The sequence below is a fragment of the Phyllostomus hastatus genome, unplaced genomic scaffold, assembly GCF_019186645.2.
Source record: "Phyllostomus hastatus isolate PE091 unplaced genomic scaffold, TTU_PhHast_1.1 phas_scaffold_39, whole genome shotgun sequence".
Lineage (NCBI taxonomy): Eukaryota > Metazoa > Chordata > Mammalia > Chiroptera > Phyllostomidae > Phyllostomus > Phyllostomus hastatus.
Window position 1 is genome coordinate 31,707,182 of NW_025334028.1, and position 24,555 is coordinate 31,731,736.

A 24,555-nucleotide genomic window follows, 5' to 3' on the forward strand; every position below is an offset into this window, starting at 1 on the left:
CTCATTTTATATTAAGTAGGGCCCAAAGTGTTTTTTTGTCTGGTCTAATCCTTTCTCCTTTTCTTCTGATTCCTTTGAAAGATAACAAGAAGAAGATGAGGAAGAGAGGTGTGCAAAGCTCAACCCTACCCCATTACAGAAAAAAAGAAAAAAAACACTTAAATTTCAGTGATATATATTTGTATGTATTGCAGACCATACTTCTTGCTTAAAAACGATGAAGTTGGTTATGCTTCTGAGGCTCAAAGCATTTCCTCTCTTGGCCAAAAAAGCAAGATAGACAAATTCAAAGGTGGAGATAGTCTAATGTATTTACCAGGTTGATTTTAAGGTGAAAAACTATATAATATTAAGGAACAATGCCACAAAATCTGCTATAACAAAAATAGTTCATCTCTAACTGAAAAGTCACTTCATACATATATTCTCTTGATAATGTTTCAGACCCTAGGTCCTAAATATAATTCAATAAATATATGAACAATAAGAGTTGAAATAAAAGATCTACAACCAGTAATTTGCCATAGTTTGAGTGTGAACCCAGAAATATCATTTCCACTAATTGTGACACTGTCCTAATGAACTGAGAAGATAGATTCAGTAATTTAGATCTTCAAATACAATTTTTCCTTTATTTTTATTGTTGACATTATTGCAGATGTCCCCATTTTCCTGCCCTTTGCCTGTCTGCACCCTTTCCTGCCTCCTTTCTCTTCAGCCATCACCACACTATTGTCTGTGTCTGTGGGTCATGCATGTATGTTCTTTGGCTAATCCCTTCCCCTCCTTTCATCCAGTCCTTCTCTCCCTCGCCCCGTACCCTGACAGCTGTCATTCTGTTCCATGTGTCCGTGCCCCTGTTCCTATTTTTTCATCAGTTTATTTTGTTCATTAGATTCTACATGTAACTGAGATCATATGATATTTGTTTTTTTCTAACTGGCTTATTTCACTTAGCATAACAATATTGTACCCTTGTGTACAAATAAAATTAAAAATATTTTTTAGTCTATTGGGAAATAAAATATTGGTTTCTCCTCAGTGAACATAGTATATTAGGCACTCTCTTTTGCCTTGAGAGACAGAAAAAAGGCCACTTGCAAGGAAATACCTGTCCTAGTTTCACTTTAGCTTATTCTTTTGGCCATTGCCTGTAATTCTCTACATTCTTGAGCCACTTTGGTTATTCAAGCTCAATACATCACAGCCATTGTTTTCCCTTACTGGGCATTTTCTGCAGAAGTGTAGTTGACAATGGGTTTTTGCATGCAAAACCAGAAGATAAGCTGATATTCATTTTACAGATAAATTCAGCATCATATGTAAATTCTGATAGGTTCTTAAAACCCATTGCTAATATTAATTGAATCAATGGAGGCCTTGTATAAGTAAGGAAATACTATCTCTGAGTGGACCCGCTTACTTCTGGGTTTTCCATTTGGGTCTCTGTAGTGGGTATTTGTTGATTTTGGCATCCCTCATCCATTAACTCCACTTCCCCCACTTCTGGTAGCACCCTTTGATGTTTGTTTAGCGATCATTTCTCTTTTCTTGTCCCCCTGTGCAGTTAGAAGTGACTCCCTACTGATTCTAGATGTGTGGTTTGTGAGTTCGGATTGATTTGGAGCTACCCCTTTCCCTGCCCCTGTTGTTATTACCATGAGCGCACTGCCCAGTGTGCGACAGAAAGACAGAAAGAAAATTTTGTAGATAACTTCTGAGAAGTTTATTCCTGCTGGGCCTTCATCTGAGAGGATGAAGCCAAGGTATTGGCAGAGCTGAGTAATACAAAAAAATGTGGAAACACTTTGTCTTGATTACATTGCTTGACCACCGAATTCAGCCCGTCCAGTCCTGCCCTGGACTTCCCAGTCACAGGAACCAGTCAACACGTTTTCTTTCCGTTTAAGCCAAGTTGGATCAGGCTTTCTGTCACTTGCACCTAAAAGAATTTTAATTGATACATATTATGATTATTAACTTTAAACTTCTCAGAAAAATTTGAATAAATCTCTTTGGACATTATACTTACCTATGTGTAGACCTAGTGCTTCCACCTTACCCAAGTTGGTCACACCCACAGAGACAAGCTCTGATTTTTTTCCCTTTACTCAGATATCTTTTTAACATGAAGACTTTTCTGAGAAAATAAAAGTTTTGCAATGGTGTTATGCTTTGATTTGTATGTCCCTCCCTCAAATCCATATGTTGAAGTCTTAACCCCCAGTACCTCCATGCAACCTTATAAGGAGACAGGGTCTTTACTGAGGTAATCCAGTTCCAATAAGGTTCTTAGGGAGGGCCCTAATCCAGTATGAGCGATCTGCTTATAGAAAGGGGAAATTTGGAGACAGACACCCTTACAGGAAGAAGGCCATGTGCAGAGGCACAGAGAGAAGCTGGCCTTTCACAAGCCAAGGAGAGAGGCCTCAGACAGATCCTTTCCTCACAGCGTGCAGAAGGAAGCGTGCCTGCTGACACCTGGATCTCAGACTCCTGGCCTCTAGCACTGTGAGACAATCCGTTTCTGTTGCGTAAGCCATCAGTTTGTGGTCCTATGTTATAGCAGCTCTAAAAAACTAGGACAGAAGGTAAGGGAAACCTGGGGGGAAAATGAAAAGTACTCTTTTATTTGTTTAACTTATTTTTTTTTACCAAAAATTGTTGCTATCTGTAGAGCTAGAAATTAAAAACTTCTTTAATTTGGGGGGGGGATTAAAAACTTGGGTTAATCAAGTATGGCAGAATTATCAACTAAAGAGAGGAAGAGATGCAATATGTTTCATATTCAAAGCTGATTTCAGGGAGGGTTGTTCTTGGCCAGAATGAATGGGTCATATTTTTAGCATGTGTGACAATATCTATAAATTAATGTGATGTGATATGACATTTCATGCTTTCTTTAAAATATTACAGAATATGTATCTTTTGCAAATCCTTTAATAAAAAAATCCCCAAACTTTCAGAATAATCCCAGTGTTTCCACATTTTCTTTCCTGCCTTCCTTCATAATTTGTCATGAAATAATTAGTAAAAATTAATAAAATTTTCATTAATTGTCCTTGTCCTACACAATATAATTTCTCCTATGGGACTACAAAGAAAAATATTAAAACTCAAGTTAAATTCCTATGTAAAGCCAAACCTCTTTAAGATTAGATTCTGGACTTCCAATCAAATATTGGGAGTCAGAGATTGGCTAGTTAAATGAAAAAAAACCAGAATTCTTGTGAAGGAGGATCCCTGTTTTTCACATACATGTTTGTCTTTACACACATGAATGCACACATTGATGCATACACAAACATGGGCAGAGCATTGTAAATGGTCCTTTTTCAAATGAGCCAATCTGAAAAGTCAAAAGGCAGAGAAGTATTTCATCACACCTTACACGTGTTGCCTCCAAACTAAATGGGTGTATTTTTAAGTAGCCTGGTTCATGGGGACAATGAGTAAATATAAACTTTACCTCCCAACTTATTAAGTACAATGACTGAATCAATTATGCATTGGTTTCTTAACACTGGCATTGTACAATGTTTGTCTTGCTATTGGAGGGAGCAAAGACAATGTCATTTTACCAAGAAGTTACATTTGTCCAGTTCATGACAGCTATAGAGATGAATAAAAACCTGTTGTCTTTTTGCCCTCCCTCTTCAAATAGCAAAATCCCAGCCATAAGCAAAAATTATTTTTTAAAAATAAAAGAAGGCATTGTTTGTCTTTTCTATCTGAACTGCACAGTATTACCATGGTCTCAATTTATTCTGTATACAGTTTATAAGACTATTTCACCTAAAATCTTTGTGGAAATTCTTAGGTTAAAGAAATTAGGCTAATGGACAATGAAACATTCTTCATTTCAGCATTTGCAAATTTAGAGAGAGAAGTTTTCAACATGATGTGATTAGTTTTCTCCATCATCTATTCTACGTCATAGCTTGAGGTTTGTCATTGTCCAACATTTAATATTATTTTCAGAGATCTGTCTTTGAATAAGGCTGAATAGAGAAGGCAGAATTACCCAGTTGAGAAGAATAAACAACATTAAACAAGTTTTAAATTTTCTTTTTAACACATTGTTGTGCACCCTATGCCTTGCATAATCTTGGCCTAATCACTTAATGTTTTCAACTTGTCTCTTGACGATGTCCTCCCCCACCTCTCATACTTTTGTTTTGCACAGGTGGCTATACAACTGTGTAAAGCAAATAGGTACACACACAACAACGACAAGAACAACTCTTAAGGAAAAGTGTTCTTTCACTAGAAGCTTCTGAGTCTCGCTAAAGGAAAGAAAGTTTCTATATAAAATTCTACATACCTACCACAATTTTTTTCCATCTGAATTCTATTTCTTTTTGGTATACCATGTGTGTGTACCATGGACCTGTGTGCCCACTGTGAAGCTGAGTTTCAGAAGCAGACATCAAAAGGACAAGCAATTGCCAGTAATTTTTTTCTGCATTCTTATCTACTTGAATATACTATTCTGCTCCTAGTTCTATTGATCTTGATTATTTCTCTGACCGCTTCTTTACAATTAAAGATATTTAAATTCTAATTCTGTTGTACTCCTTCTCTTCATTTTTGAAATTTTTACTGCCAGAAAAGTACATTTTCTCTTATCCAGCTGTAAACTTAAATAAGCTTTCTATTTCTCTGGGTCACTGATGGCAAATGTTAAACAAATTTACCTTTGGGATTTTCCATTCATTTCCCACCCGGTTGACACTGAGCCAATGATAACCACTCATTGACTGTTCAGCTGGATCATTTGTGTGACCCGGACACCACTTCCAGGGAACTGATGACTCTATCATGTGTGGCTAAGTCACAAGGCTCTGCATTGCTTCCTTGCAGGGTTCCAAGAGCTCCATCCTTGAAAAATGTGAAAAACTTTTTACCTAGTCAATCTAGATGTTAAATGATATTTTTGGGAGTACAAGTTTCTGTGAAATAAGACTTAAAGACCCTGTAAAAATAAAACTCATAGGCACATTTTCTCTCTCTGGCTAGTTTGGGATCATTCTGTAGCAGTTTCTAGTATAGAAGATTGTTATCTAGTTAGGAGTTTCTTTGGAAGCTCTCAGAAGCTTGGAGATTCAATTTTTGGTAATTTTAAATTATTTTGATTTACTAAACCATGAGTGATATTAAAGTGAAGACAACTCTGGCCCAGCAGAGTGACAGCTTGCATTAGGCAATACGCAATGACTGGTTGTCAGGGTGCCATGGGCATTGACCTCCCAAACCTAGTTACCCATTCTTGGGCAAGACTCTCAGTTTCATCACCAGGAGTATAAAGATTGCACCTATTTTACCTAATATGAGCAGGTTTCCCACTGTCAAATGAGATACAATTTATGTAAGCTGTTTTCAAACTCTGAGACATTTAACTGTATAAATGTGAGGTATTTTATGTTAAAGAATAAGAACAAATTAAGCAGTATATTTTACAAAAATAAAGACTTCCAGATTCTGATAATTGTGATTTCTACATTATAGCTGAGACCATAGTTTTAAAAATAAATGTGAATATGTTGTGTGATATGTTGCCAATACATTAAAGTTTTTATATTGATATGAATTGGATCATAGAGAGATGAAGGCAATAATTTTGATAATTCAAGGTAAAAACTACTCTTCAAATTCTCCAAATTTATTTTGGAGGACCAAAGAACTGATACTTTGACATTACGCATGAAGAAATGGAGCAATAAAATCAAATTGTACTTTTGTTAGGAATATATGACATTAAATGTTTTTGTATTATTAAATTATGCTCTGAATTATTATTTTTTTGTCAATGTGTGTATTTAGCCACATCCAGAGAAACACATTACTTTTGGGTACTGTTAGTTTTTTCCTACATGCTCATGTATAAATACATTATTGTAATCATATCATTGGATATCAGTAATCTTATAAATGATACAATGTTACAGAGCATTAAAATTGTCTTCTATTTTGGAGAAATAATTCATAACTAATTATTCCAAATAAAAAATTTAACAAGCAATAATATGTATTAGATATTATAGAACAAACAAGCCCCTTCTTTCTGGTCCCTGAAATTTAATTCTCATCCTAGTAGCATTGTAGATGAATGTGTTTACAATAACTATAACATCAAATAGTCTGAAGCAATTTAAAAAATATAAAGATCTCCTGAGCATAAAAAGCATGTGATAATCTACAAGAGTACTAGGTGATATGGAAGCAATGTATGTAAGCAGATACGTGTGCCTTTGCACCTAATTTTTTAAAAAATTTATTTATTTTTAGAGATATGGGAAGGGAGGGAGAAACATCAATGTGAGGGAGAAACATTGATAGGTTGCCTCTCGTATGCACCCCAATTGGGGACTGAACCTGAAACCCAGGTGAGTGCCCTGACTGGGAATTGAACCAGTGATCTTTCACTTTGCAGACTGACACCCAGCCAGCTGAGTCACAATGGTCAGGGTGCCTTTGCACCTAATTTACTTTATAAATTAAACTGGCAGGTAATGAGGGTGACGGGTAGGTGACAGAAAAACAGAGCACTGACAATGAGTGTATTTCCTCATAGGTGTGTCAGGATAAATGTAGTATTTTTCTTTTTTGAAGGCTGTAGAATGTTGTGGGCAGACAAAGAGACAGGTGAGTGCCAGGTGCCTCTTCAACTCTATCACTGAGTTCTCACCATCACTAAGCAAAGGAAGCAATACTAGAATAATGGATGATAACACTAGTCCTTTTAAAATATATTCCACCCCCTGCCTGGCTGGTGTGGCTCAGTGGATTGAGTGCTGGCCTGTGAACCAAAGGGTTACTAGTTTGATTCCCAGTCTAGGACACATGCTTGGGTTGTATGCCAGGTTCCTAGTAGGGGGCGTGTGAGAGGTAACTACACATTGATGTTTCTCCCTTTCTCTTTCTCCCTCCCTTCCCTTTTCTAAAAATAATAAAACTTAAAAAAATGTATTTTTCCTAATTACTAGCTAAATAACTAGAGGGGAAATAAGTTTTCCTTGATTTCCTCCCAGATGCTGAGGCTGGTCACTACGTAGGGTGTTGAGAGCTGGATGCAGGATATAAGGTTCCTCACATTGAACCCAGCTTCACTCTTGGGCCTTGTTAACAGCGCTCACATTTCGACACATTATCAGCCAATGAAAACCAAGATTGTTACAGGGTGCAGCCAAGAGGGGGGACCACAAATAGGCATTTGAAATGGGGTCCAGAACTTAAGGTGTCCAGGAGATTTTAAGATGTCCCCCCCCCGCCGCCCACCCCCCCCCCCCCCCCGCCACGGTGTGGGTTGGGGGAAGGGACAAATGGAGCAGGGCCATTGAGAGCTGTTTTGCATAGCAACAGCCTTGCAGCTACCCTCTGGTGTGGTCATTTAACATATCTATAGCCTTTGGCTGGTCACTTAGATATGTTAAATAGCTGTGGCCATGCCCTGAGCCAGGGGAATGGAAGTAACTTCTCCACCAAGACGTGACTGAGGGCAGGTCCCCCAAGTTACAGCACCTGTGTGGGAGCTTGGAGATGATTGACTCCAGGACATGGGGCCACGCCTGCCCAGGCTCATGATGGCAGCCCAGTAAAGCTGGAAGGATACGAGTTCTGGCATGTGAAGCCGAGTGTGGGAGGAGTCGGAAATGAGGCTGCAGAGGAAGATTGGCCGCGGGGATTAAAACCCAGACTTGGCGGCCATTAGGGGGGAGAACCATGCTGCTTTGAGAAGGAGAACCATGGGCAGCCCTGAGGAGGTGAACCATGTGCAGCCCTGAGAGGGAGAGAACCATGTGGCTGTGGAGGTGCAGAGAGGATCACGGCCATTGGAGAGAGAGCCACACAGCTTTAGCAGAGTGAAGACTCCTGCATCCCTGAGAGGGAGAACCACAAGGCCTGGACAGAGCGGGGACCCCCACAGCTTTAGAAGGGGAACCATTACCTGATTTTAGCAGAGATCCCGGCGACTCAGCTGAGGGTGCCGGGAACCCAGGGAGGTCTCCCAGTCGAGATGGAGGACTAACTGGGAAGAACCAGAGGACTGCCTGAGCCATGGACTTCTATTTCCTTTCCTGAGATACGGTACTCTGGACTGGGCAAAGGGGGAAGGAAGGAAGGACTGTGTCTGTTTGTGGGTGTTTTAAGGGACTTTAGGATTTTTGTTGAAGACATTAGGTCACTACTTGAAGTCTGTATAGCATTAAATAAACATTTCCTTTCCTTTTCACGAATCTCTGGCATTGAGAGACTTCTTTCCTCGGGCGGCAGACATAACGGACCCGGGGCCTTCTTTCAATAATAGTATATTGTCCCAGGCCCCCTTTGTTGTGTTCTGTAACAAGATCATCAATTGGGGAGCCTACATATGGCCTCTTCATATGACTTGGCTTCGTCACAGGATGGCAGCTGCAAGGTAGTTGAACTTCCTGTATCATTGCCCGTGGCTCCAAGTGCAGGTACTCCTTTGACCTAGTCTTAGAAGACATATGGTGTCACTTCTACTATATTACTTTCATTATGACTCACAAGCCCACCCAGAATCAAGAGGAGGGATATAGTGTCCACTTCTGAGAGCTCCATTGTGTATAAGCAAGTGGGACGGGAGATACAGTGACTATCTTTTGAAAGTACAGTCTATTATAGAGCTTATGTAACTTTTTCTCTTCTTTCTATGCATTCACTTCTGAGATTATCTCTTTCAGTCCCATTGAGACAGGTTAGTAAACCCAGACAAGTGGAATAGGGAGTGAGGCAATTAAATTGCCAAGCAGTTCACAGCCATCTAGTAAATTGCAAAATCCTATCTTTTGTAACCAAGGACACTTAAGAGTAAATAGTTCACAGGTTTAAAGAGAGGTTAAATAGCTTAAATCGCCCTACTCAGGGATATAGATAACAGAAGTCCAATTAGTGCCATTTGGACCACACCCAAAGACAGATGAAGTGAGAAGAATAAACACCATTTGGGTGCATCAGCACATGACTATTCTATTGAGATCTTCCCATAAAATCTCCTGATAAAATTCCACCTCTACCTAAAATCTCTACCTTGGAAAACTGATAAGAACCCTCAATACAAAAACACAGTACAGGCTCTCTCTGGAACATGCCCATACCTTTCTTTCATCTTATGCATGCATCTTTATTTTTTTCTGCTAAACTCTAATGGTCCCCATGAGACTTGCAACTAGGGGAGCAACCAGCAGTGGCAGCTTGTCCCAGGCTAACCCCATGAACCTGTCTCCCTTTTCTCTGACTTTTCAGTGAGCTAAAATCAGCCCCACCTTGGCTCACTTCTTTCACTGTGATCTTTACTTTTCAATAAGCCCATGCAGCCCAGCCCACTTCTTTCCTGTAACATTTCTAGAGAACAAAGGCAGAGCACTGCCTATGCTTCCTCTTGTTGCTTCTTCTACACTAGACTTTTCAGTGACCTAACAGCCGCTCTGTCTCTGCTTACTTCTGTCCTGTAATGCTCCTAGAGAGCCAAAGCAGAGCACCACCTAGACTCTCCCCTGTTGCTTCTTGAACCCTAAATCCTTCCGTTGTTTCACTGTCCCCAACCTTAATGAATATACACTTAGAATCACCTGGGCTTATGTTGTGAAATCTTTCTTGCACAAAGTTGATAACCCACACACTACTGGCCCGCCAGAGGCAGATCCATTCAGGGCAAGATCCCTTTCTGGTGACAGTATAAATTTAATTATAAACTGATAACTCCCAAAATCCTGTCTCTAACCCTGACTTCTATCTCCAGCTCTATGTATGTACATTCTACTATCCACTTGACATTTCCATTGGATCAATTGTCAACATGACCTCTCCCTGGCCTACTGCTAGTAGATACTAGTATTCCCCAACCCCTTCTCCAATTTGTTATCAAAAATCAAAAATGTCTTCAGATGTCCCCAAATGCCCCCAGGGGAAAAATTGCCCCCAGTTGAGAACCATTAGTCTAAAGTGATTTCGATTGTTTGGTAATGATGTTCTACTTACTAATATTAAAAAGTTTTAACTGTAGCTTAATTGTTATGCTTAAAGTTTGTTTCTTTGGTTGTTTCAAATCCATAAAGACACTTTATGAAGAACCAATTTCAGAGAGTCCTGTAGTAGCTATTTTTAAAAATGAAGATTGCTAGCATGATTTTCCTGACTGGTGTGTATACAAACACTGGGTAAGAGAAAGAAATACATATATACTGTTATAATTAGTGTGCCTGTTTTAGGCTGCATATCAATTTACAGAGCCTTGACCCATGTGCATTGAAAACAAAAGAAAGACTTACTTTAGGAACAAGAAAACAGCAATGAATTGTAGGATATTTTTGTCAAAGTAAATGAATCTTTCTTTTGCATTAATCCTTTTATTTCAATTCATTCTCATTGACCTTTCATAGGAAATGTCCAACATGTCCTACATTTGCATTATCCATATTATCTTCTTTTATTGTGATAGCTGTAATGTAAGGGAATCAGTTTTCATGTGGTCTTTTAAAACTCCAGGCACTATGCTTCAGAATTATTTTTGTTGCTTCTGCTGTTGATAATGACACCACACAACCACATGCTAGATATAAATAGTGAAGTGACAGTTGTATTCTGCATACAATAGAATGGGTCACTGGCTGCTTTTGGCTTCATTGGAGTCCTCTGTAGTCACACAAAAGTGTGCAGAGTGGGCCCTGCGAAGCTACTTGCTGTATTTGTGGAAAGAATTGATGTGCTTTTCAGAAGGATGGAAGCAGAAGGAAGTCCTCTCTTACTGTTCATGAGAAATGTACTTTTTTCTTCCATGTCAAAGAGAATTAGAATTGAGTATTTTAATTAGATGGTGGGAGAGTTCCCATTTCTTTATGTAACTAAAAAATAAAAAATAAAATATCTATTATGTACTTTACATACAAATGTAAATTATATATATGTATATACATTATACATAGACCTTGTTTTATATATATATAATTTTCTTTCCTTATTACCTGGTTGTGACTTTTGTCAAGCTACTTTATCTGTTTTATATCTGTTTTCTTATCTGTAAATAGGAAACATAGTGAAATTTACCTCATAGAGTTGTTTTAAGTATGGCATGAATGTGTCAATACTTAGAATATTACACAAAGTGTATATATACACTTAATAAAGTTAGCTATTGTGAATATTATAGTCTCTCATACACAGACAACTATTATATGTTTTTATTTATACGACATGCATTTATTATTACTTATGCGCTAGGATGATACTACATGGGCATTGGACAAGTCAGCCTTGGCCCTGCTCTCCAGGAGCATACATTCCAATGAGGAAGAGAGAGAAAACCAGCTCCACAGACAAATAAAAATAACTATCATAGTAAGAGCCAAGAAGTAAATCAATAGGCAACCAAGGCAGCGGATAAAGAGGGCAGGGTGGGAGGCATTTGTGGGTAGGTGGCAGGAAAGTGGCATCGAAGCTGGAGATGCAGGGCTGGTGGCATTTAGCCCCATGGAGGTGGGGAAGGAACAGGGAAGGTGGATTTGCCTGCCTAAATGCAGGTGACAGGGCTTCCCTTGTCTTGATTCTCAATATCCATTTTGCCAGGACATTAGGAAACAAAACTTAGAAACCTATGCTGATGCTTTTGTACTGATTGATTTCATTAGGAACTAACCATAAGTGGTGAACACCTGCAGGCCACTGACTTTTACTTAGATGTTGAGTTATTTTGGGTTGGGGTTCACAGAACTCACCTGAGATATGAAAATGAAATCAGGTATTTGTAATATTGAAACCAGTACTTTAGAAATACACTAAGCCTGACAAAATTCTCTCCTTGCTTCAGCTGCCTGGGTCTCTAGAGGCACATTTTACTTACTAAAGTGTGGTTTTTAATTTTAAACCAAGAAAAACCACACAATTTCATGTCTTTGATTTTTTTAAATGTTATTTTTTAAAAATGAAATAAAAGTAATTTATGCTCAAGGAGCACAGAAATTTAAGACATCAGAACTCACCCGCCCTTTTCTAGGCCACCACTTTTGTCCCTGGTAATCTCTTCGAAGGTAATCATTCAGCTTCTTATTTTTTTTTGTAGGAAAATATAATTGCCCAGATATTACATATGTGCATGTATGTGTTCACAGATGCTTTTTCAAATTCTTCCCAAATGGGATTTTATTATAGGCACTGATATATACCTTGCTATTTTGCTTAATCAAATGGCTTAGGGGCCTTCTGTTTGCATTAATAAAAATGTACTATTTTAACAAATGGTTGCATAATATGCTGTTTTATGAGGATATCACAATATATCTTACTATATTCATTAATAAGCCTTTGGATTATTCTCCTACTGGTTCTTACTACACATAATTTTGTGAAAAAGATTCTAATCAGTAGGAACATTATTTTTTCAGTATAGTCAATTCCTAATAGTGGGGTTGCTGAATCAAAGAATATTTATGCATTATTGATTTTGATCATTATTACTAAATTGCAGTAAAAAACATGTACACTAATTAAAACTCTCATTGAAAGTGCCAGAATTCCTCATGACTTGTCTCCCCATAAGTAAATTAACTTTTGGATATTATAAACTTAAAAATTTTTGTCAATCTGATAGATGAAAACTTATTTGTAATTTGCATTTTTTTAATTATGAGTCAGATTGAGAATTTTTTTTGCTGACTGCTGGACAAGTTCCTATATCTATAAATTGCTTATTTATTTGCTTGCTCATTTTTCTGTTAGTTTTATTTTTACTTTTCCTTGCCAGTTTGTGCAAAAATTATGTAAATTAGAAAATTAGCTTTTTTACTACCAAAATATGATGCAAATATTTTTCTTTCTTTCTGACATTGATCTGTTAACTTTGTTCATATTTTTTGGTATTTTTCCTTAATGGTTTCTCAGGGTTTTTTTTTGTCATGTTTAGGAAAGCCATTCACATTACAAAATTAAAGACATATTCCCCTATATTTTCTAGGGTGTCATTTTGGAATTCACAATCTTTGATCCATCTGGAATTTATTTTGACATAAAGAATCATTTTCTTTTCAACATGATAAGGGAGTTGTCACCACACTATTTGTTGAATAATATGAAAGTGACTCATTATTATTCTCATACAGGGTAATGGCTCAGATTTCGGAATGAGAAATAACTAAATTGAAACCTGGGTGTAAACGTTTTTTTTTCATCTTAGTGTAGGGTCGATACCGCAGGGTCAGTGTCTTATCTGAAGCCACTGCTGCCACATTGTTCCAATGGAGAGAGTTCAGCACATCCAGGATCTTCACCATTTGCTTACTTGCTCATTTTTCTGTTAGTTTTCCCCAGGTTGAACCTACTCATGGGGGGGCCTACACTGTGCCAAATCATGGTGGCTGTAATCTCTTCCTGCTGGCATCCACAAAGACACCCAGGTGTTATCAGCTTTCTGGTTGTTGATCTACTTAGACCCTTATTCAAACCTGAATCGTCTTTATTTTCTCTGATAGTCTCAGCTTTTACTTTCTCAGCTACTTTTAATCCCCTTTTTTTGAGCAGGTCAGGTTTCCCTGTTCTCCTGAACCTTTCTGGGTGGTATGAAGGGGAGGACCAATAATATGTCATTGGTCCAGTCACAATAGCATGGAGTATCTGAAACAATGTGGAGTCACTCATGTCAATCAAGATGGCTGCCAGTCAGCTGTGACACTGGTTCATGAGAGAAACTACCTAAGTCATGCAGACGCATCTGGCAAGGAGACATACCTAAGATATCTGCACACATGGTCAGAACAGACCCGTCTGACGAGGAGACATATCCAAGATATTGGCACACATGATCAGAACAGCCATGTCTGCAGAGCAGGACCACCCACAGACAGGCTTCTGGGGAAATTACCCATTTGGCATCAGGGATGCCAAGACATTTATCAAAAAGACCAGAAAAGTGGAATATACCACTTTCAAGGTATATCTGAGGCATTTTCTAGACCACTGCTGAGACAGCCGAGCTCCACATACCAGAGGGCTGCTCCATGCCACGCTGATCTCCCTCGGTATCGGCTGCTGGAGGCTCTGCCCTGCTGGACTGAGGATTTTGTCTGCCGTGCTGCCCACCTGGCTCCAGAGATCTCTCCTTGAAAGATGATGACAACTCCCTTGCCCACTTTTCTGTCTCTTGGACGCTCAGACAGAGACTCTGGGACTTGGGCTCATTATCCTCCATTGATTTCTGTGTGAGTGTGTGTGTGTGTGTGTGTGTGTGTGTGTGTGTGTCAGAGAGAGAGAGAGAGAGAGAGAGAGAGAGAGAGAGAGAGAGAGAGAGATTTTTCTTAGATTGTTAGAGTGTGAGTAGGACATTAGTGTATATTGATGTTCTACTTTGAATGAACCTGCATTCAATAAAAGCTGAGTGAATAACATAGCTACTGTATGTGACTCTTGTCTATTCCTTGGTGCCGGACCGGACTGCTCAGCAGGCAGTTAGTTGAGCAGTTGCCTGGCTGACTTACAGGAAAGACTGTATCACCAACATACTCTTGTGACAGTTAGGATCATGGGGGACTTCCCGTAGCTACCTCAGACCCCTTCTGTATAGAACTTTTGTGCAACCATCCTTATTCTGGTGTCCTCTGTGTCCAGCTGGGGTCCTGTGAAACTCTCTGGCTCCCTGACCTCAACCACAAAACTCCACTATTCTTACATCCACTAAAACATTCTGGAGGCTCCAGCCTTATCACCCCTCCCCTGGTTCAGACAACCAGAGCAGCTCAAACCCCATTGTTTCCTCTGGCGCAATCCTCCTCTCTCCCACCCAGTGGCAAACTTCAAGTCTGGGGTGGGTGGGTAGGAAAAACTGGTTCTGACTGAAAATACTTATCATTCCAGATCTTTTTGTCCTATGCCTGGATCTCAGTCTTTGAAACTCCAAAGCCAAAGGATTTGACTCTTTTGTTCCCTTTAAACAAAGTAACAATCCTGCCTAAGGCAATGGATATCTCAAAGGTTTTCAATTGGGAAGGCACACAGATTAAGAATCACTGAGGGAAAGCACATTAGTTAATAACTACTATTCTTCTATGTTACTACTGCATTTAATACTATAGAGAAAACCAACTACCAAGACTTAAAAATAAAAGATTAAATAAAGCAAAATTTATTGTATTTCCAGGTTCAACAAAGCAATTTTAGGAGTTTCATGATCACCCATATAGAAAATGTCCAAACAGGAAGTTTGGTGAACTTGATGGACATAGCTAATTGGGGGACGTTATATACATTGCTAAGTATGCATCATTATTAGCTCTTGCCATCATGTCTAACCTCCCAAAGAATTATAAATTCATAAATTAACACCTGGGCCACAGAAAATCTCTATCAGACCAATAGAAAAGCCTCTCAATAACCCATTTACATGATATATTCCCCCTTTGCTGAGAAACTGCATATAAAAATGTTAACATCTGGGTCTAAATTTCTACTAAATTAGACCTAGATTTCTCTGAATAAAAAAAGCACCCCTCTCCCATAATTTCATAAAACTCTGGAACTCTCCCAACATTTAAAATATCATGGTCTCTCATAGTCTAATTATTTTTTTTAATTGGGAGAAAGCAATTGAAGGGCTGCCTTAATCAGATTTATTTTTCCTTTCATATTTTGAAGATTGTAGATTCTGGTGGTAATGAATTTCATATGTGGCAACATTTCATGTGTTACAAAATATTTTGCCTACGTGAGGGCCATAAAAAGGAATAGAAGAATATTTAAAATTATTTTATAGTTCATCAAAGATGTTCATTTAGAACTTTTCTGCTCTGTAAAATTGATCATTTTTGGCTGTTTGAAAGTATCTCAGTCACTAGAAGTAATTCATTTTAGGTGTTACAATCCCAACATGTTAGCATGATACTCCACTTACAGTTTGGCGAGCAGGTCTGTATCTCTGGAATTCAAATGTGGATCGCTAATTATACTTGTAGCTGCTAAATTGTTCCTGTGTGGGTTTATTTAGTAGTCAAATGGTACCCCAGAGGAGGAATTTTTATCTAGAAAGTTATCACAGATAAGAAACATAATCAAAAACCTCTTCCTGGTGAAAATTTCTTCTTAACTTGAAAGAAAATACCGACTGACCACCCACTCACAGACTGTGAGTTTTGCTAGTGCATGGAATGTTCACTATAAAATTAAATTACTCCTGCTTAAAACTCAGGATGAGATGAGTCCATTTTGGATATTCTGCAGAGAAATTTTTTTAATGTAAATAGCAGAGAAGAGCCTCATTTAAAAAAATGTTTTACTTACATATGGTGTCTTGGTAGAAAGGGTACCTAAGGACAGTGTCACAGCAAGTTTCCAGTGAGGTAATTTAATTTGTTAAATTAAATAATTAAATTTATTTCTCTTGTACCTTGAGGTGGTAAGGAAGAGTTGAGGGCATGGAGATTTATCCAAGGAACTTTTGAATTCAGGAGAGCTGTCAAAAAGAGAAGATTGTTCTAACTGCAGATTCATTCATGTTCTGAAAAAAAGGAACATTGTATAAAATTTTGGTTTAGAGGGACCAGTATTAAAATTTTGCTGCCAGGTATCTGTGATCAGATTGTGGTATTCTTATAAAGTGATGGTACCACCAACTCACACTTACAGTGCTTAAGAATTCACTGATTTTCCCCGATGGCAGGAACACACACACACGCACAAAGTTTCCATGAAAACGTTAAATTGGATTCTTTGTGTTTCATTTATCTTTTTCATTTATCTTCAACAAATAGAATAAATAGGTCAAATAATAATATTTAAGGTAGTCAAAAAGTGTACAAGGGAGTGCAAAATGGATCCCTAGGAAAAAAAAGGTAAGCTTAAAAACATTCAACTCTATCAAATGAGAAGAAACTCAGAAAATGAACAAACAGGCAGAATATATAGACTAGTGTTGGTACTTCTGTGGAGTTTTTGAGTAATAAGTGTGTATTTTGTTTGTAAAAATAAAAAAGCTAATAGTGAAAAATAGACAAATGACTGGATGACATATTTTTAAATCTTTGGTAATATTTTTAGTTAGTTTTCAAAAACTCATATTGTTTAATATAATACACATTTATAGAGTCAGGAAAATGACAAACTTTTCATAACAAATTTATAATGAAAAGTAACAGTAGCCTAACTCTAAAATTCTAAGTAATTTTGCTGCTTTCAGCTGTAATTATCTCAAAGTGACTACAGAAAGTATCATATTCCATCAAAGTCACTTAGTCCTTTGTTATCCTTTAAAAATGCTTCTTGGCTGATTCACATACCCAAATTCTGCTACAAAAATTACAGCAATTAGCAGGTTTGCTAGCTTTTTGTAGAAATTTGGAATTATGATCAATGTTATTCCTAATCCATCCTCTCTAAAACCACAAAATAATACAGACTTGATTTATCCAGTACAATATGTTTTCTTGAGGGATTAAAATGTAGAATGTAACATTGATCTGTGGCTATTATGAAGAGCAGGGAAGAGAAATCATAAAAAAATGTTTATTGAAAACCAAGCTGAGGAGATTGGGGGCACACATCTGGGCCCAATTTACATCCTATGTATTTCGCTGTGAGAATTCCCACCGACTTACATAGGGTAGCAATTAGATGCAGAAAAACAGACCCATGCTCTCCTAGGTTGACATTTTTATAGTTATTTCTCCCACCATACACACTTTTTAAGTAGTTATTTTCAGGTTTACCAGTGAGAACTTTATTTGAATATGTTAAATTAAATGTTAAGTTATGATAGTTAAGTACATGAAAGTGGTTGAGGTCTCTCTGAAAGGCACGATGCCCTTTCTGACTTATGTAATCATTCAGAAGAACCCTGCTCATTCAAAGAATTTTCACTGTCTACAGTTTTGGTTGGCATTTAAAATACAGAACAATCTTAACATAGAAAAAGTTTAGGAAAACAAATAGAAAGAGTTTAGGCAAAGGCAGCTTCCCTTTGCCCACTATGTGAATGGAAGCACAAGCACAACATACCGACTGCCTGCTCTGTGGCAGGGACTGCATGAGCTTCCCAGCCTTGCAGGGTCCCACGGCCTAATGAGATACAGCAGTACAAACAATGGATTTTTATGCTATGCTAAAAGAGGGTATTAATACTGTGCTATGGGAACATCAAATAGAAAGTGATAATTCTGCCTTGATGGTGTTTGGGCTTAGGTTTGGACATGAGAAGTTCAGAGCAGGTAACATTTTAGCTAATTTTGAAGGATGACTAGAATTTTCCAGAAAGAATGTTTGGGCATAGCATTCCTGGCAGGGGAAAGTGTGTGAATAGCGGCAGGAAGGTTCACAGTGCACGTAGGACATTCTCATTGGTTCGGTCAACTCATTAGAGGGTTAAGTGTGAGGTGACAGAGGGAGTGAGAAACAGACCACTGAGGAGTGGGGTGGTGGGGTCTGAAAGGCAAGTGGAGGCCAGATAGAGCAAGCAAGCTTTGCTCTCACCTTTCCTTTCTTTACCTAGTTTGGGTCATGGAGCCCTTAGAGCAGTGGTTTGCAAACTTTATTGCCTCTAAGAATCAGCTACAGATATTAAAAAGAATCCAGAAGCCCAACCACACCGAGTAAACCTGTGGGAAGGAGGCTCTGACCTCCATATTTTTATAAAATCTCTAGCTGCTTTCAAAGTAAAGCAGTGTTTCTCAAAGTGTTGTTCAGCAGCAAAACTTGCTAGGGCTAAATCTGGACCTACTAAATCCAGAATTATGATGGGACCTAGCAGTCTGTTCCAACAAGCTTTCCAGGAGATTTTGATGTATGCTAAAGTTTGAGGATCACTGCCACAGGAAATCTAATGCAAGCTGTTGATATACTTTCCAGAAAATGCACTGCATGCTTAATTTTAGATATAATTTTATTTAAAAAAAGATTTTATTTATTTGTTTTTAGAGAGGGGAAGGGAAGGAGAAAGAGAGGGAGAGAAATATCAGTGTGGTTGCCTCTCAAGCACTCCCTGTTGGGGACATAGCCCATAACAAAGGTCTGTGCCCTGACTGGGAATCAAACTGGTGACCCTTTGGTTTGCAGGCTAGAATTCAATCCACTGAGCCACACCAGCCAGGGCATTTAGATATAATTTTAGGTGGCATATGGAAAGCCCCTCCAGTCCCATTCCTTTTCCTCTCCATAAGACTGAAATCCAGGTTAAGAACTACCCCAAGCAGTGAGAGAGCACTGATCATTTTTAAGTAAAAGAAGACAGAAAAAACTTTGGTTGTAGAAGAATGGCTGCTGTAGTATAAAGAATGGAGCAAAATGGGGAAGGGCTGGAGTCAACCAGATCACCCAGGAAGCTATTGGCTTATATAATAAAATAAAACACTACACAGTGACACATACGTTGTGTGGGTGATGGGGGGGATAAAAAATGATTTCGAGGTTTCTAACTTTAGCTTAGAGTTAATGAGACCTGTACTTGGGACAGAGCCCATAAAAAGAGATAGTTTAGAGGCAAATAATGATGATTACTGGACACATATAGGGAGATGTACTAAAAACGGGTCTGGATTTAGTTGAGGGATGTAGACAGTGGATAACTGTATAAGAGCCAATGGTCTATAAACAGTGAAGATTAAGGTTTCTTATCCTGTAACTATTGACATTTTGGGCTGGCTACTTTCTTGTTTTGGAAGGCTGTCCTGTGTTCTGCAGGGTGTGTACTGCAGGATTTCTAGAGGCATTTCTGTCCTCTACTCACTAGGTGCCAATAGTCAACAGCCCCTGCAGTTGTGACAACCTAAATCAACTCCAGATATTGCTTAGTGTCTCCTGGCAGCAAAACTATATTTGGTTGAGAAGCCTTGGTGTAGGTGAAAGCGAGAGACAGAGGAAATACTTATTGAGTGAGTAGTGTGGCTGGTGGTGGAGTCAGAAGACCCAGCAAGAGACTAGGAAATGTTCGTAAAGATTGAGATAAAGTGGCATCAAAGGAGCTACAAAAGGCTGAGTTCTTGGGAGAAGGTGGTTGGATGCTAAATATTACCCAGGCAGATGAGAACTGAGAAGAGGTCTTTGGATCTGGTGATCTGTGGGTCATCGTGAAACAGATTCAGTAGAGGCCTCCTGAAGACCTGAAAGTGACACAGTAGTATATTGAAGATTAAATGAGAAGTAGAGACTGCCAATCTATGTTACTTCTTCAGGGGGATGGTTAGGGAAAGACAAAGGAGGTGATAGAGCCCCAAAGCACAAAGAGATGGCTTACTTAAGGACAGGAGAGATTCGCAAACATAGTGGGCTGATAGAAAAGTCAATAATTTCAAATAAATATGGGACTCAGAATCTTTTCTTCACTAAGAGCTCAAAATATGAGTAATGTTAATTATGAAGGAGAGTTTGAGAATATAAATTATATTAGTAAAAAACTGGATGATTGCAACAAGTATAGGTGTTCTCTACTTTATAATAACTATATATATTAATTATTACTAGACAAAATTAATAATTTGGAGGATGCATTTCATCTATAATACAATAAATTTACATTTATATAATTTTGCCTCTGAAATGGGTCACCTTAATAGCAGTGATAATTTTATTTTTTCTTTTTTGGCTTCTTCCTTTGTTGTTTTCTTCTGTTTCTCCAAACCCAGCATGCAAGCCGGAGACCTACACATGGCTAGGAACAGGCTTGTTTTGTTTACCCTGGGACTGGAACAACTTTTGCAGTAACATACCTCTTTAAGAGAAATCAAGAGAGAAAAATAGCTCTACTATTGTCTTGCCATTAACTTTCTTGTTGCACAAGCCTTATCTATATGTGAATAAGTTTTGTTCTAAATGCTTTAACTTATTTGCATGCATGAGTGTGCGTGCATGTTGCTCCAGTTTCTCAGTTCCCGTTATGGCTGTGCGACTTGGCTGTAAGGCCTTGGACGTCTCATTTACTTTTCCCAGATTTCAAGTCTGTAATTTGCACAATGAGTAGGTGGGAGTTAAGCTCTAAGGTCATCTCTGGCTTTAAAGTTCTATGATTATATGATTTCTTATCTTTGGTTAGAGCTCGTCTTAATCTGATACACTCCTAAACAATATATCTCAGATTGACTTGAAGGTTCAATTTTTACTCTGTTGCTCACATCTTTTTTTTTAAAGATTAGGTCATAAGTAATGCATTCTGAATGCTTAAACACTTGCCCATGTTCATGTAGGTAGTCATCAGGGGTTAAGACAGAGTAAAAAAGAAAATTAAGGCTTTCCCATTCTCTGTTTAGAATTTAAGTCCAGAACAAGTCATCTAGGAAAATGTAGACTCTCTGCACATCTGTCCTTTCTTCTAAGATCTCAAGGCATTTTCCAAATTCCTTTGCTCTTGAGTCCCACTTGTAAACAACTGAACTGGTAGATTTAAGTACATTAATAGTAAGTGATATGTAAGTTTATTTATACCACCAGACACTATAATTGTGATGAAAGTAAGTAGCCATTTGTAGGAGTAAATGGATTCCCCAGAGGATGCATTTAAATTTATTAGTATGATTTGTATTAATATGCTTTATTTTTAAATACCCATTGTTGTGTTTGTTTAATTCACAGTTTTGAAGGTTAGAAGGTAGAATAATAAACTCATCTTGACTTCCCTCATCTCTGTGATACTCAGTAGGTGGGGAGGATTATCAAAAGGGAGTGATTGGCTAGACTACGGGTTGCCTTAAATAACATTGTTCTTCCTGGGATTAACAGTGGGCAAAGTTTCACTTCTGTCTTGCATCTTTAATTTAAATGGGACTTCTGTTTCTCAACATAAGATATAAATTTCCTTCCTACATCAAGTTAAGCATATGCAATGAAGGCCCTCGCTTATCTTTTTAAGGTAATGGTTTTCATTCTTTGCATGACAGTCTAACCATGGAAATTGAGCAAAATGTTTTTAGTCATAGAACATTTGCTCCTCATAGCAACTGACTCTTAGGTAATAGCTTTGTGCAAACTTATGTCAAGGCTTATGTTCAAATGGCTGATTAGAAATAGGGTTGCTGTGAGGTAGGGAAAAAAAAAAGTTCTGAAAATCTTCTCCACTCCATTCTTTCAATATGAGCAGGCAGGGGACAGTGGGAGAAAAATAGGAGAGAGGAAATGAAGAGAGGTACCTAGGTGCCTTCAGGTGGACTAAAGAGATATTTGTAGCTGCTGAGAAATAATGATTTAACAGTGTCAGAGAAGAACTAGAGAAGTGTTTCTATATATCGGACACATTGTGCAGGACCAAGACTTGACTAACTACTACTCCAGAGAGAGCTTTGATTGCCTTTATTCAGCTTTATTGTTATGACTTATCAACAGTGGCTGGAGCCATAATTTTTGGAGACTTCCTTAACTATTTGGCATTATGTTTCTGTTTGTAAAACCTGGGATATTCTAATATCTGCAGGAAGAATCAGTGCAGCCATAATGCCCCGCCCTCCTCTGTGGTATAGAAGAGCTGGGAGTACACTTTATTCCAGTTGACACATTTTGTTTTCCATCTTATGGCTTTCTTACTTATCTTTTTTCCCCTTCTGCTTTTAAAATAATCTGAACTATGCTTTCTCATCTAAATCCCATTTCATCTCATCTAAATCTCATTTAAAGAAAATCCTAAATTTTCTTTAAAACACATTTCCAAATTTATGTTTCCTATAAAGCCTCTGATGACTAAACTGATTGCACAGATATCTTTGCCTTATTTTGTTTACCTCTTCAGCCCTGACCTGTTCAGTTTGTACCAGCATGTTGTCATGGTCTTGCAGATTGTCCACTTGTGTCAAGGAAATATCTTTGGATTCCTCAAGCACAGACTGATTTGCCTGCTTCTTGTTCATCTCCTATAATATCGAGCACATGCTGGGCCCTGAATACTTCCAGAATGAATCATTACATGCTGAAGACTGTGAAAGATAAAATGAAAGTCACCCTGAAGCTCCTCTGGCAAAAGGTCAATTGGAGTTTATGACAAATGTCGGTAGCTGAGGACGAGATATGGGTATTGTTCTCAGATAGGAAAGGGAGATGACAGCAGCACAGAGAAATGTGAAGCAATTGTTCTGTATTCTTAGGAGTCTCTGTATAATCCTGAGTGATACACGGGGGCTGGCTTAGTGGGCTCAGTCTGATTCCAGGGATATTGCCCGCTTATTTAACAATGCTGCCCTCACAACATTAGCATGCTAATCTACATTATCGGCCCCCAACCACATTCCTAGGTATCTTTTAAGTAGATCAGTTGAGACTATTGCCCTAGAAAACCAGGATAATATTTAGCATGGTAGCCTAGGACTTTAAGAGGGTAACATCAGTGGGAAAACTCATGGATTTAGATCATTTTTTCCCCTAAGGTTCTTACCAACAAGCACAGTGAAAAATCCTCGGAAGTTTAAATATTTCTTTCTTTTGCCCTGCTTGTGCTGTGTTATCATGCCTGTGCACTTCACTGAGCTTGAAAATTGCAAAAGAAAGACCCAGCTTCCCCACCCCCAACTCCTAAACTACTCTGTTTATAGTCAGTTTGCCTCCCTGGATCTTGTGTTTTAACACATGCTGTAGTGTTCAGATTGCAAACATAGCAGAGGGATGTTTAAAGCCTAAAAACAAACTGTTTTCATTGCAATGTGCAAAACAGCATTCCACGAAGACATTTCAATTAATATTAGCTGAGTGAGGGGAGTCTTCTCTCTGTGGCCTGTTCAGTGTTTGGCCTCTCTCTGCTGAGACTGCCAACCAGGGTGCTGCCAATTAATGCCAGCTGTGATCTATTGTTTGCTTCTGACACCTGGGAAGTCCCAAATCATCAGAATCCTGCAAACAGCAGCTGGCTTAGTGGAGGCTGCCAGACTTCAGGGATTCTGAGATCTCTCAGCGAAGGTAGGGGGCCCCCGTCTTGTTTTAGTTAAGGCAATGGTCCGGAATAGCCAGTTTAAAATCCAAGATGATTTACATTAAATAATCCCCAAATTTGTGGAGGACCAGCCTGAGCCTCCAAGCATCTATCTCTCCCTCTGGGTCCCCATAGGGCAATCTTCTAAAAAATAAACAAATAGTCCTAATCCTTCCTTATGAAGTCCTAACAAGTCCCTGTTATACTGTAAGGGTATTTTCAGGACTCCATATAGCTCTAGGAGGTTCTCAATTAGGTCCAGTTGTGTTATAATATAATTTTACATGTCTTGAAAAAATGTGTATGATCTCTTTTTTTTGTTGTTTAAAATACTCTCTATCTCCATCTGACTATCTTACAGATAAGACCTAAGAGCCAACATTTATTGAGTGCTTATGTGCCAGGTACTAGGCCCTTTACAAGTTTTATCATTTCATTTCATTATCATTAACAAGCACACTTCAATGTAGTAGTTACGTCAAGTGGATGAAAAGTCAGTCAGGAGCAAAGGTCTCTTTTTTCACCACATACTATTGTTCTTACATGAGAGTCATATTTTTTTCTGGACTTGTGTTCACTTTGAAGCAGAACTTGAGCAGGTTACACTACATGACTGCATTTCGCAGTGGTGGGCTTGTTTGGCAAGTTGCTTTGTCCCTCTTCCTTTGCTTGGTGGTTTA